At 45.0% G+C, this 13,150-nt stretch overlaps 1 long non-coding RNA gene across 2 annotated transcripts in view; it reads left to right on the top strand.

Moving 5' to 3' along the window:
- The window catches only part of LOC135965640 (uncharacterized), a 41,693-nt gene that overhangs the window by 24,649 nt on the left and 3,894 nt on the right, over positions 1-13,150 (top strand). For both annotated transcript variants that reach the window (XR_010578645.2, XR_010578646.2), the window contains exon 2: positions 2,434-2,518. This is a non-coding gene — a long non-coding RNA (uncharacterized lncRNA). The remainder of the gene's footprint in view (positions 1-2,433; positions 2,519-13,150) is intronic.

Below are 13,150 nucleotides of genomic sequence, written 5' to 3'. Positions count from 1 at the left end.
TCCTGACCTCAAGTAATCCATCCGCCTGGGCCTTCCAAAGTGCTGGGATTTGTAATCCCAGGGGGCCAGCCACATCGAGGCCTTTCTAATCAGGTTAAGATCCATCATGGACAAATGGCAGCAGCAATAGCTATTTCCCAAGCACCCCTCTCATATCCTAGAGCCCTGAAAATTGAACAGTGAGACAATGATACCATTATTATAGGTAACACTTATTTCAGGCCAGGAACAGTGTTCAGCTCTTTACATAAATAATCTTAATTTATTCTTATGCTAGCCCTATAAAATGGGTTTCACTAGCATCACCATTTTACTAATAAAGAAACTGAGGCTCAGAGAGGTTAAGTGACTTACCTAAGGTCACACAGCAAAAGCTATAATTTGAAACTTTCTCTCTCTCTGGTGCCAAAGTTTGTGAATTTAACCCCCCCCACAGTGTCTCAAAAATTATTTTGAGCACTCTTCATCAATACATTTTTGAACACATACCTCCAACATGCTTGAATGTTTAATATATATGTTATAAAACATTCTTAAAATTCATACTATGTGCTAGGCCTTTAATCACTTTCTCTGAAACAGACCATGCTCATTGTTTCCATGTTACAGACAAAATAAAATAAAATAAAATAAAGCTGGTTGGGTGTAGTGGCTCATGCCTGTAAATCAGTAACCAGCATGGCAACATATGAGACTCCATCTCTACAAAAAAATTTTTTTATTAATTAGCCAGGCATGGTGGTACACACCTGTGATCCTATCTACTCGGGACGCTGAGGCAGGAGTATGGCTTGAGCCCAGGATGTCAAAAGGTCAAGGCTACAGTGAGCTATGTCTGTGCCTCTGCACCCCAGCCTGGGTGACAGAAAGAGACCCTGTCTCAAACAAAACAAAAAAACCACCAAAAAAACTGGGCATGGCGGCTCATGCCTGTAATCCCAGCATTTTGGGAGGCCCAGGCAGAAGGATCCCTTGAGCCCAGGAGTTTGAGACTAACCTGGATAACCTGATGAAACCTTCTCTGCTTCCTCTGTACAAAAAAAAAAAAAAAAAGAAAAAGAAAAAATTAAAGCCCAGAAAAATAGTTAAGTAAGTAGCCCAAGGTCACACAGCTTGGAAGTGCAGAGTGAGGATTTGAACTCAGAAAGTATGGGGCTGGGCATGCCTGTAATCCCAGCACTCTGGGAGGCCAAGGTGGATGGATCACCTGAGGTCAGGAGTTTGAGATCAGCCTGGGCAACATGGTAAAAACTACTAAAAATACAAAAATTAGCTGGGCATGGTGGTGCACCTGTAATCCCAGCTATTCAGGAGGTTGAGGTGGGAGAATCACTTGAACCTGGGAGGCGGAGCTTGCAGTGAGCTAAGATCCTGCCACTGCACTCTAGCCTGAGCAACAGAGCAAGACTCTGTCTCAAAAAAAAAAAGGATGGAAGTATGGAGGCCCTGGGGAACAGAGAAAATAAGAGTGTTGGGAGAGCATTTTCTCATTCTAAACCCAGGATGGGGGTGGGGAAGAAAAGAGAAATGCTGCTATTGGAGCCAGGGCCTACACTGCATCTGGGCTGGGTGGCTGAGGTGTAGAAAATCACAGAGTGGGCACCAGGCCAGCAGCTGGGATTTGACTGAGACCTAAAAAATGAGGGTCCTGTTGAGCAAAGGGAAATGAGGGAAGCAAGCGGTAGTGTTTCCTACTCCAGACAGCACATGCTGGAGGAAGATAAGGGAGACAGGAAGCTGAGCCGGGGCCAGTGCTGGTGTAGCCCCAGTGGGTAAGGGAGGCCTTGCCAGGGCAGCAGGAGCAGGGACGGGCCAGGGACTGGCTGTGTGCCCAGCTGGACTTCAGAGGACCAGGCTCTCCCACCCGTTTTTAGCTACTGGAGAACGGCAGTTTAAGCAACCTGACCCAATTTGGGTAACAAAAGAGCGTGGACCCTTCAAAGGCACTTCCCCCTTAGGATGTGGAATAATAGCAATAACGTGTGCGAAGAGCTTGTAATGTGCCAGTCACAGTATTAAGTAAGCAGAGTCCATGTATTTTTTTCTCACTAGTACCCTGTGAAAAGTCTGAAGAAAGTCCGGGCCAGGTGCTCAGGCCTGTAATCCTAGCACTTTGGGAGGCCAAGCTGGGAGGACTGCCTGAGTCCAGGAGTTTGAGACCAGCCTGGGTAATATAGCAAGACCCTGTTGAAAGACAGACAGAGAGAGAGAGAGGAAGGAAGGAAGGAAGGAGGGAAGGAAGGAAGGAGGGAAGGAAGGAGAAAAAAGAAAGAAGGAAAGAAGAAAAAGAGAGAAAGAGAAAGAAAGAAAGAGAAAGAAGAAAGGAGAGAAGGGGGGGGAAGGAGGGAGGGAGGAAGGAAGGAAGGGAGGGAGGGAGAGAAAAAAAGGGAGGGAGGGCAATCTGAAGAAATAGCCATCATTCCCATTTTGCAGATGAGGACACAGAAGCACAGAACAGTGAACTGGGCTGCTCAAAGACATCCAGCTAGTAAAAGGCAGACCTGGGACTCACACCCAGGTGAGTTGAATGCCAAAACATGCTTTCTTCATTATTAGACCATCTCATGAGGATAAACAAGATGATGCATTCAAAGCTCCCAGAACACAGTATATGTTCAGTAGGTGAGAGAGATAAGAAAGGAGCTTCGCAGCAAACAGAACAGACCCTGTCCAGGAGGGACGGACATTAAGTATGACTTCTTGAAAAGAAGGCAAAGGAATAGATGTAAGTCTTAATCAGAATTTCTCCCTGTATCATCCCCCCCAACACACCCCAACTTAGGGAACATGAAAAGAAGCTCCAAACACCCAGGATGATGCCTGCTCTTGCCTACCCCAGCAATTGGTGGTAGCCTGGTATTGTTGGCTTGGCTCCTGCCTATCTCTCTAGCCTTATCTACCCATGTATTCCAGTTTCAGCAAAATCCATTCCTCCTGGTTTCCTGAACACAGAACACATAAATATTACCTTTTCACATTTTTTTTTTTTTACAGTAAGCTAAGGTTAATTTATTATTGAAGAAAGAAAAATATTTTTGCATAAATTTAGTGCAGCCTAAGTGAACAGTGTTGATAAAGTCTACAGTAGTGTACGGTAATGTCTTAGGCCGTCACATTTGCTCACCACTCACTCACTGACCCACTCAGAGCAACATCAAGTCCTTCAAGCTCCATTCATGAAGTACACACTCTACAGGTATACCTTTTAAAATCGACTATACCATATTTTTACTGTACCTTTTCTATGTTTAGATTTCTTTTTTTAATTTTTATTATACTTTAAGTTCTGGGGTACATATGCAGAACGTGCAGGTTTGTTACGCAGGTATACACTTGTCAGGGTGGTTTGCTGCATCCATCAACCCGTCATCTACATTAGGTATTTCTCCTAATGCTATCCCTCCCCTAGCTCCCCACCCCCTAACAGACCCCAGTGTGTGATGTTCCCCTCACTGTGTCCATGTGTTCTCGTTGTTTTTTTCTTGTAAATTTGTTTAAGTTCTTTGTAGATTCTGGATATTAGCCCTTTGTCAGGTGGATAGATTGCAAACATTTTCTCCTATTCTGTAGGTTGCCTGTTCACTCTGATGATAGTTTCTTTTGTTGTGCAGAAGCCCTTTAGTTTAATTAGATCCCATTTGTCAATTTTGGCTTTTGTTGCCATTGCTTTTGGTGTTTTAGACACGAAGTCCTTGCCCGTGCCTATGTCCTGAATGGTATTGCTAAGTTTTCATCTAGGTTTTTTATAGTTTTAGGTCCAACATTTAAGTCTTTAATCCATCTTGAGTTAATTTTTGTATAAGGTGTAAGGAAGGGATCCAGTTTCAGCTTTCTATATATGGCTAGCCAGTTTTCCCAGCACCGTTTATTAAATAGGGGATCCTTTCCCCATTTCTTATTTTTTCAGGTTTGTCAAAGATCAGATGGTTGTAGATGTGTGGTATTATTTCTGAGGGCTCTGTTCTGTTCCATTTGGTCCATATCTCTATTTTGGTACCAGTACCATACTGTTTTGGTCACTGTAGCCTTGTAATATAGTTTGAAGTCAGGTAGCGTGATGCCTCCAGCTTTGTTCTTTTGGCTTAGGAAGGTCTTGGCTATGCGGGCTCTTTTTGGGTTCCATAGGAAATTTAAAGTAGTTTTTTCCAATTCTGTGAAGGAAGTCAATGGTAGCTTGATGGGAATAGCATTGAATCTATAAATTACTTTGGGCAGTATGGCCATTTTCACTATATTGATTCTTCCTATCCATGAGCATGGAATGTTTTTCCATTTATTTTTGTTCTCTCTTATTTCCTTGAGCAGTGGTTATTCTCCTTGAAGAGGTCTTTCACATCCCTTGTAAGTTGTATTCCTATGTATTTTGTTCTCTTTGTAGCAATTGTGAAGGGGAGTTCACTCATGATTTGGCTCTGTTTGTCTGTATAGGAATGCTTGTAATTTTTGCACATTGATTTTGTGGTTTTCTCTGCATTTCCTGAATTTGAATGTTGGCCTCTCTTGCTAGGTTGGGGACGTTCTCCTGGATAATATCCTGAAGAGTGTTTTCCAACTTGATTCCATTCTCCCTGTCACTTTCAGGTACACCAATCAAACGTAGATTTGGTCTTTTCACATAGTCCCATATTTTTTTTTTTTTTTTTTTTTTTGAGATGGAGTCTCGCTCTGTCGCCCAGGCTGGAGTGCAGTGGCCGGATCTCAGCTCACTGCAAGCTCCGCCTCCCGGGTTCACACCATTCTCCTGCCTCAGCCTCCCAAGTAGCTGGGACTACAGGTGCTGGCCACCTCGCCCAGCTAGTTTTTTGTACTTTTTAGTAGAGATGGGGTTTCACCGTGTTAGCCAGGATGGTCTCGATCTCCTGACCTCGTGATCTGCCTGTCTCAGCCTCCCAAAGTGCTGGGATTACAGCCTTGAGCCACCGTGCCCAGCCATAGTCCCATATTTCTTGGAGGTTTTGTTTGTTTCTTTTCATTCTTTTTTCTCTAATCTTGTCTTCTCTATTTCATTAAGTTGATCTTCAATCTCTGTTATCCTTTCTTCTTCTTGATCATTTCGGCTATTGATACTTGCATATGCTTCACGAAGTTCTCATGCTGTGTTTTTCAGCTCCATGAGGTCATTTATGTTCTTCTCTAAACTGATTATTCTGGTCAGCAATTCATCTAACCTCTTTTCAAGGTTCTTAGCTTCCTGGCATTGGGTTAGAACATGCTCCTTTAGCTCAGAGGAGTTTGTTATTACCCACCTTCTGAAGCCTACTTCTGTCAATTCGTCAAACTCATTCTCTGTCCAGTTTTGTTCCCTTGCTCGCAAGGAGTTGTGATCCTTTGGAGGAGAAGAGGCATTCTGGTTTTTGGAATTTTTCAGCCCTTTTGCGTTGGTTTCTCTACTTTTGGTCTCTGATGTTGGTGACTTTCGGATGGGGTCTCTGAGTGGACGTCCTTTTTGTTAATGTTGATGTTATTCCTTTCTGTTTGTTAGTTTTCCTTCTAGCTGTCAGGCCCCTCTACTCCAAGTCTGCTGGAGTTTGCTGGAGGTCCACTCCAGAGCCTGTTTTCCTGGATATCACCACTGGAGACTGCAGAACAGCAAAGACTGCTGCCTGTTCCTTCCTCTGGAAGCTTCGTCCCAGAGGGGCATCCATCAGATGCCAGCAAGAGCTCTCCTGCATGAGGTGTCTGTTGGTCCCTATGGGAGGTGTCTCCCAGTCAGGATACATAGGGGTCAGGGACCCACTTGAGGAGGCAGTCTGACCCTTATCAGAGCTCAAATGTTGTCCTGGGAGTTCTCTTCAGAGCCATCAGGCAGGGATGTTTAAGTCTGCTGAAGCCGTGCCCAAGCCACCCCTTCCCCCAGGTGCTCTGTCCCAGGGAGTTTTTTTTTGTTTTTTTTTTTGTTTTTTTTTTTTGAGACATTGCACTCTGTCACCCAGGCTGGAGTGCAATGGCACAATCTCGGCTTACTGCAACCTCCACCTCCTGGCTTCAAACAATTCTCCTCCCTCAGCCTCCCAAGTAGCTGGGATTACAGGCATCTGCCACCACGCCTGGCTAATTTTCTTTGTATTTTAGTAGAGATGGGGTTTCACCATGTTAGTCAGGCTAGTCTCAAACTCCTGACTTCAAATGCTCCACCCGTCTTGGCCTCCCAAAGTGCTGGGATTACAGGCGTGAGCCACCGTGCAGGCCAGGGATTTTATCTATAAGTTCCTGACTGGGGCTGCTGCCTTTTTTTTCAGAGATGCCCTGCCCAGAGGAGAGGAATCTAGATAGGCAATCTGGCCATAGCAACCTTGCTGAGCTGCGGTGGGCTCCGCCCAGTTTGAACTTCCCTGCGGCTTTGTTTACACTGTGAGGGTAAAACCACCTACTCAAGCCTCAGCAATGGCGGACACCCCTCCCACTACCAAGCTCAAGCCTCCCAGGTCGACCTCAGACTGCTGTGCTGGCAGTGAGAATTTCAAGCCAGTGGATCTTAGCTTGCTGAGCTCTGTGGGGGTGGGACCCACCGAGCCAGACCACTTGGCTCTCTGGCTTCAGCCCTCTTTCCAGCGGAGTGAACGATTCTGGTTTTTTTTTTTTTTTTGAGACTGAGTCTCGCCCTGTGGCCCAGGCTGGAGTGCAGTGGCGCCCTCTCTGCTCACTGCAACCCCTGCCTCCCGGGTTCAAGCGATTCTCCTGACCCAGCCTCCCGAATAGCTGGGATTACAGGTGCGCGTCTCCACGCCCGGCTAATTTTTACATTTTTAGTAGAGACGGGGTTTCACCATGTTGGCCAGGCTGGTCTCGACCTCCTGACCTCGTGATCCGCCCACCTCGGCCTCCCAAAGTGCTGGGATTATAGGCGTGAGCCACCGCTCCCAGCCTGCGGAGTGAACGATTCTGTCTCGTTGGTGTTCCAGGTGCCACTGGGGTATAAAAAAAAAAAAAAAACTCCTGCAGCAGCTAACTCGGTGTCTGCCCAAATGGCTGCCCAGTTTTGTGCTTGAAACCCAGGGCCCTGGTGGCGTAGGCACCAGAGGGAATCTCCTGGTCTACAGGTTGTGAAGATCTTGGGAAAAGCGCAATGTCTGGGCTTGAGTGCACCGTTCCTCAGGGTACAGTCCCTCACAGCTTCCCTTGACTAGCGGGGGATATCCCCCGACCCCTTGTACTTCCTGGGTGAGGTGATGCCCCACCCTGCTTCAGCTTGCCCTCCGTGGGCTGCACCCACTGCCCAACCAGTCCCAATGAGATAAACCGGGTACCTCACCCACCTTCTGCATCAGTCTCACTGGGAGCCGCAGATCGGAGCTGTTCCTATTCGGCCATCTTGCCAGCAAATCCTAGATTTCTTAAGATACACAAATACTTCCGTTGTGTTACAATTGCTTAAAGTATTCAGTATAGTAACATGCTCTACAGGTTTGTAGCCTAGGAGAAATAGGCTATACCAAGGAACCTAGGGGTGTAGCAGGCTATGCCACCTAGGTGTCGAAGGGTGTCCGCCATGGCTGAGGCTTGAGTAGGTGGTTTTACCCTCGCAGGTTTTTTGTTTTTTTTTTTAAACTTATTTTTGTAGAGATGAGGTCTTGCTATGCTGCCCAGACTGGTCTCAAACTTCTGGGCTCAAGTGATCCTCCCACCTCAGCCTCCCAAAGTGCTGGGATTACAGGCATGAGCCACCGCACCCAGCCCCTTTGCACTTTCTTTATCATGTCTTCAGATAAACAAAAGTTCCTAATTTTAAGGTGGTTATATTTATCAACTTATTCTTTTATGGTTTGTACTTTTTGTGCCTTATTTAAGCAACCCTTCCCTACCCCCAAGGTCATGAAGATATTCTGTTTATGTTCAAAGCTTTTTAGTTTTGTCTTTCACCTTGAGGCATGGTATGAAGTAGAGGTCAAGATTAGGTTTTTTTTTTTTTTTTTTTTTTTTAATGAGACGGAGTCTCGCTGTATCACCCAGGCTGGAGTGCAGTGGCTGGATCTCAGCTCACTGCAAGCTCTGCCTCCCGGGTTCACACCGTTCTCCTGCCTCAGCCTCCCAAGTAGCTGGGACTACAGGCGCCCGCCACCTCACTCGGCTAGTTTTTTGTATTTTTTTTCAGTAGAGATGGGGTTTCACCGTGTTAGCCAGGATGGTCTCGATCTCCTGACCTCGTGATCCGCCCGTCTCGGCCTCCCAAAGTGCTGGTATTACAGGCTTGAGCCACCGCGCCCGGCCAAGATTAGTTTCTTTTAATGGATATCCACTGTCCCAGAACCAGTTATCAAAAGTTGGCCTTTCCTTCCTGATCTGCAGTGGTATCTCTGACTTATAGTAAATATGTCTATTCTGTTTCAGTGGCCCAGTTGTCTCACCCTGCACCAATGCTCATTATCTCAATTAGTATTATTTCTTTTTTTTTTTAATGTTTTTTTTTTGAGATGGAGTTTCACTCTTGTTGCCCAGGCTGGAGTGCAATGGCGTAATCTCAGCTCATCACAACCTCCGCTTCCCAGGTTCAAGTGATTCTCCTGCCTCAGCCTCCCAAGTAGCTGGGAATACAGGCATGCGCCACCATGCCTGGCTAATTTTGTGTTTTTAGTAGAGACGGGGTTTCTCCATGTTGGTCAGGCTGGTCGCGAACTCCTGACCTCAGGTGATCCACCCGCCTCGGCCTCCCAAAGTGCTGAGATTACAGGCGTGAGCCACAGTGCCCGGCCCTCAATTAATATTATTTCATAATGTCTTTATTTCTTGTAGATCAAGTCTTCCCTCTTTGTTCTTCAAGAGTGTCTTGGCTATTTTTGAATATTTGAACGTCTACACCTAAATTTTGGAATCTTTTTTATCAAGTTGATGAAATTTTGGTTGGTATTGCATTTAGCATGTAAATGACTGGGAATAATTGGTATCTTCACAATATTGAATCATCCAGTGCATGATACGGTATATTTTGTTTACAGCTTCTTTGATATCTCTCAGAGTTTTATGATTTTCTCTCTGAACATATGGCCCATCCTCTGTTAAATTTTCCCCTATAAACTCTTCATATATACATACATATGTATATATTTTGAGACAGAGTCTTGCTCTGTTGCCCAGGCTGAAGTGCAGTAGCACAGTCTTGGCTCACTGCAACTTCCACCTCCCAGATTCAAGCGATTTTCCTGCCTCAGCCTCCAGAGTAGCTGGGGTTAAAAGCACACACCACCACACTAGGCTAATTATATTTTTAGTAGAGACAGGGTTTCACCATGTTGGCCAGACTGGTCTCGAACTCCTGACCTCAAGTGATCTGCCCACCTTGGCCTCCCAAAGTGCTGGGATTACAGGCATGAGCCACTGCACCCAGCCAAGTTCTTCATATTTTAAAAATATTATTGCAAATAATATATTTTTAAAATCTCATGGTCTAACTGCTTATTCTCAGCATATAGAAGTACTGATGATTTTGTTGCATTAGTTTTGTGTCTAGCAATCTTAATAAACTTGTTTGTTATAATAATTATTTTTAGACTCTTTTAGATGTTCTACATGCATAATCATAGCACCAATAGATAATGCAGATTATTTATTCTTTTTTAATTTTTATGTTTGTTTCTTTTTAACTTATTGTTCTGGCTATAACCTCTAGTACAATGTTTAACAGAAATAGTAATAGAAGGCCAGGCACAGTGGCTCACGCCTGAAATCCCACCATTTTGGCAGTCTGAGGTGGGTGGATCACTTGAAGCCAGGAGTTTGAAATCAGCCTGGCCAATATGGTGAAACCCCATCTGTACTAAAAATACAAAAATTAGCCGGGTGTGGTGGTGAATGCCTATAATCCCAGCTACTCAGGAGGCTGAGGCAGGAGAATCGTTTGAACCCAAGAGGCAGAGGCTGCAGTGAGCCGAGATCGTGCCACTGCACTCTAGCCTGGGCAACAGAGCAAGACTCTTGTCTCCAAAAAAAAAAAAAAAAAGTGGCCGGGCGCGGTGGCTCAAGCCTGTAATCCCAGCACTTTGGGAGGCCGAGACGGGCGGATCACGAGGTCAGGAGATCGAGACCATCCTGGCTAACACAGTGAAACCCCGTCTCTACTAAAAAATACAAAAAACTAGCCGGGCGAGGTGGCGGGCGCCTGTAGTCCCAGCTACTCGGGAGGCTGAGGCAGGAGAATGGCGTGAACCCGGGAGGCGGAGCTTGCAGTGAGCTGAGATCCGGCCACTGCACCCCAGCCTGGGCGACAGAGCAAGACTCTGTCTCAAAAAAAAAAAAAAAAAAAAAAAAAAGTGATAGAGAATATAAGAGAATATTCTTGCCATTTTCCTGGTTTAAAAAGGAATGCTTTTCAGGCTGGGTACAGTGGCTCACACCTGTAATCCCATCACGTTGGGAGGCTGAGGCAGGAGGATTGCTTGAGCCCAGGAGTTCGTCTGGGCTCTGAAAAAATACAAAAATTAGCCAGGCATGGTGATGCGTGCCTGTAGTCCCAGCAACTCGGGAGGCTGAGGTGGGAGGATCACTTGAGCCCAGGAGGCTGAGACTGCAGTGCACCACTGGACTCCATCCTGGGTGACAGAGCAAGACCCTGTCTCAAAAACAAACAAACAAAAACAACAACAACAAAAAACCCCGATAATGCCTAAGTGGCAAGTAGGGATAAGGAAAAAGTTGTTTCAAGTACAGGGTGAAGAAGGTACAAAAGAATATAATAGGAAAGGAGAAAGTACTTGAGAAGGCAGTAATACTTAAGTATGGCCAAATAGGAGTAGGTGATAGGAAGGAAGAAGTGATATGAGGAGGTAAGCAGGAGTCAGAAGAAGAGCCTTTCCTAATACACAAAAGAATCAAAATTTTGAATTGAGGTTCTTCCCACCACCTTCTTCAGCCCTACTAATTCCTATTAGAATACTCAGGTGTCACCTACTACAGGAAGCCTTCCCTGACTTCATGTCCACAAGCCAGGGTTAGATGTTGCCTCTGTTCTACTGGAGCCCTCTCTTTCCCTTAGTTTTTTTTATTTTTTAAAAAATAATTAATTAATTAATTACTTAATTTTTTTTGCAGGCAGCCCCCAAACCAGAATAGGTTTGGAGAGTTTTCCTCCTTTACTTCTTTAAATGATAATTGTCTATTTATGCGTCTGTCTTCTACACCAAAAGCCATAAGAGGGCAGAGAATGTGTTTTAAAGTTCTATATTACCAGCTTAGCAGAGTATTTGGCACATCATAAGTGCTCAATAGATTTTTTTTAAATCAATGAATAGATAAACAGGACTCCCAGGGAAGGAGAAAAAACTGTAACTTAGTAAAGCTCCTGGCACAAAACTGGCACTGACAAAATTCTTTTATCTTTTTGTGCCTTCACTTTCTCATCTGGAAAATGGGGACAAAAAAACTATCTCAAAGGAGTTTCATGGAGCTATAAATTACTTAATCCAGGGTCTGACACTTAGTGTCAGGGATAATTATCAGCATGTTAAAAATGTAATTATTGGCCAGGCGCAGTGGCTCACTCCTGTAAATCTCAGCACTTTGGGAGGCTGAAGTGGGTGGATCACTTGAGGTCAGGAGTTCGAGACCAGTCTGGCCAATATGATGAAACCCCATCTCTACTAAAAATACAAAAATTAGCTGGGAATGGTGGTGGGTGCCTGTATTCCCAGCTACTTGGGAGGCTGAGGCAAAAGAATCATTTGAACCCGGGAGGCAGTAAGCCAAGATCACACCACTGCACTCCAGCCTGGGCAACAGAGTGAGACTCTGTCTCAAAAAAAAACCAAAACCAAAAACAAAAAAACCTCCACAATTCTCATTGAAATAGACAGTGAGCATGGGTCAGAGTTTCATTTAACTCATTAATGAGGGGACTAGCAGGATGACAAAGCCAGTTCAAAACAGAATATAAGAACTAGAGTTTGGGCTGGGCACAGTGGGATTACACCTGTAATCCCAGCACTTTGGGAGGCCAAGGTGGGTGGATTGCTTAGCCAGGAGTTCCAGACCAGCCTGCACAACATGGCAAAACCCTGTCTATATGAAAAGATACAAAAATTAGCTGGGCATGGTGGCACATGCATGTAGTCCCAGCTACTTGAGGGACCGAGGCAAGATCACTTGAGCCTGGGATGTGGGAGGTCAAGACTGTAGTGAGCCGTGTTCGAACCACTGCACTCCAGCCTGGGCAACAATGTGAGACCCTGTCTCAAAAGAAAGAAAAAAGAACTGGAATTTTTATAGTCAATGGAAAAGAAAAATATTGAAGTAAGATTGCTAAATTAAATACTAAATGGGTTAATGTCCTACAGAGTAGTAGTATCATAACCTTTGGGATTATCTTCTCTACTACACAGGAAAGGAAAGTGTTACATCTTATTACTTTATAGAATTGTACAATGTCTGGGCCCTAATTAATTATGTAAATAGTGTCACGTTTCTCTTCAGGGATAGATGATAAGTAGACTTGCTAGTCAATGCTTTATCATGACAGCAAAAAGTCACACAATCATTTTTTTTTTTTTTTTTTTTTTTTTTTTTGAGAAGGAGTCTCGCTCTGTCGCCCAGGCTGGAGTGCAGTGGCCAGATCTCAGCTCACTGCAAGCTCTGCCTCCCAGGTTTACGCCATTCTCCTCTCTCAGCCTCCCAAGTAGCTGGGACTACAGGTGCCCGCCACCTCGCCCGGCTAGTTTTTTGTATTTTTTAGTAGAGACGGGGTTTCACTGTGTTAGCCAGGATGGTCTCGATCTCCTGACCTCGTGATCCGCCCGTCTCGGCCTCCCAAAGTGCTGGGATTACAGGCTTGAGCCACCGCGCCTGGCCACATGATCATCTTTTTACCTTAGTAACATGTTTCAGATAATTTTTCTTAACACTAGTAAGTTTAATTCAGTAGACACTAACCATTATAAGGCTCTCAATAAATGTTTGCTGAGGGGATTTTCAATCTATTAGGCTTCTTCTTTCCCTCTAGTTTCCTTCTTCCTGACCTGGCACAATTGATTAGCAGCAGAGTTAGGGGGCTATGGGGCAGGTAGGCTAATAGGGGGAATTCTGTGGGACACAGATCCTCTTCTCTCCCTTAGCCTGGTGTGGTAGGGCTAGTTTTGTATCATCAAATAGGCAGAGAAAGTGTCCGCTTTGGATATCAGCAAAGAAAGCACCCTTTTCCCATCTACCAACCACCCCTTTCCCCGCC

The sequence above is a fragment of the Macaca fascicularis genome, chromosome 10, assembly GCF_037993035.2.
Source record: "Macaca fascicularis isolate 582-1 chromosome 10, T2T-MFA8v1.1".
Classification (NCBI taxonomy): domain Eukaryota; kingdom Metazoa; phylum Chordata; class Mammalia; order Primates; family Cercopithecidae; genus Macaca; species Macaca fascicularis.
This window is presented reverse-complemented; position numbering and strand designations above follow the sequence as displayed.